Here is a 1,559-nt window from a genome sequence, read left to right on the forward strand (position 1 = left end):
AAAGAAAAAGGAAGAAGAAAGAAAAAGGAAGGAAGGCACATATTATACATGGTTCTCAGTGCTAAGTGTCTCCTTTATTTTGTCTTCAAGATCCCCACCCTGAGTGGAGCTGTCAAAGGGTTTTATATAATGTGCCCTGAAGAAATTGCTGCATTTATCATTAATCCTCTCTCCTAAAAAACATGTTTCCAGTAGTTCAGGCAGGAGAGAAAACACTCATCTCCTTGTCATTCCCGGAAGGAGTGCTGAGAATATAGAAGCAGCCAAGCATGAAAAGAAGACGGGAGCCCCACAGGTGAGGAGTCTTCACAAGAGGATGTGGGGCGGTCATGGGATGGGATGTGGGCCGGGACGTGGAAGATGAGTTGCGCAGCGCAGGTTTGCAGGGAAGTGTCCATCACAGAACAGTTCTGTTTCAGAACTACCCTATTGTTACCTTACCATGAGGTGGTAATTACATCAATGAACCTTCCACCTCCTCCTATTACATGCATGCATTCACTCACTACGAAGAAAATGTCTAGCTTATCTCCATGAAGGCCTACTGTTTTGAAGTTCCATTAAAAAGGAAACACTGGGTTGTAGAATATATTTCATTTTTGTAGTATTTTGTTGGTATATGTTCATTCATCATCTTTATATGGGACAAATTAGTCCATTTGTGTGTGTGTGTGTGTGTGTGTGTGTGTGTGTCTGTGTCTGTGTCTGTGTGTGTGTTTATATGCTGGTCTTGGGGCTTGAACTCAGGGCTTGAACTCCATCTCTGAGCAATTTTTGGCTCAAAGTTGAACAAAAACTGCTTGAGCCCAGGTCCACTTTCAGCTTTTTGGTGGCTAATTGATACTAAGAGTCTCACAGGTTTTTCTTCCCAGGCTGACTTTGAATAAAAATCCTCAAATCTCAGCCTCCTAAGTAGCTAGGATTATAGGTGCAAGCCACCAGTACTTGCAGTTAATTGTTTCTATAAAATTTAAATTAAATATATGATGGAAATTGCCATAAGAAAGCAAAATCAGGGCCTGGGAAGGTGGCTCAGAGGTAGAGTGCTTGCCTTGCATGCATGAGGTCCTGGGTTCAATTCCTCAGGACCACATAAGCAGAAAAAGCCAGAAGTGGCTCTGTGGCTCAAGTGGTAGAGCACTAGCCTTGAGCTGAAGAGCTGAGGGACAGCACCCAGACCCAGAGTTTAGGCCCCATGATGGGCAAAAAAAAAAAAAAAAACAGCTGGGCACTGTAGCTCACATCTATAGTCCTAGCTACTCAAGAGACTGAGATCTGAGGATCACAGTTTAAAGCCAAACTGGGGAGAAAAGTTTGTGAGACTCTTATCACCAATTAACCACCAGAAAACCTGAAGTGGCGCAGTAGCTCAAAGTGGTTGAACGTAGCCTTGAGCAAAAGAGCTCAGGGACCATGTCTAGGCCCTGAATTCAAGCCCTGGAGAAAGAGAATGAGAAAGAAAAGAAAGAAAGAAAGAAAGAAAGAAAGAAAGAAAGAAAGAAAGAAAGAAAGAAAGAAAGAAAGAAAGGAAGGAAGGAAGGAAGGAAGGAAGGAAGGAA

The sequence above is a fragment of the Dipodomys ordii genome, unplaced genomic scaffold (genome assembly GCF_000151885.1).
Source record: "Dipodomys ordii isolate 6190 unplaced genomic scaffold, Dord_2.0 Scaffold16, whole genome shotgun sequence".
NCBI lineage: Eukaryota > Metazoa > Chordata > Mammalia > Rodentia > Heteromyidae > Dipodomys > Dipodomys ordii.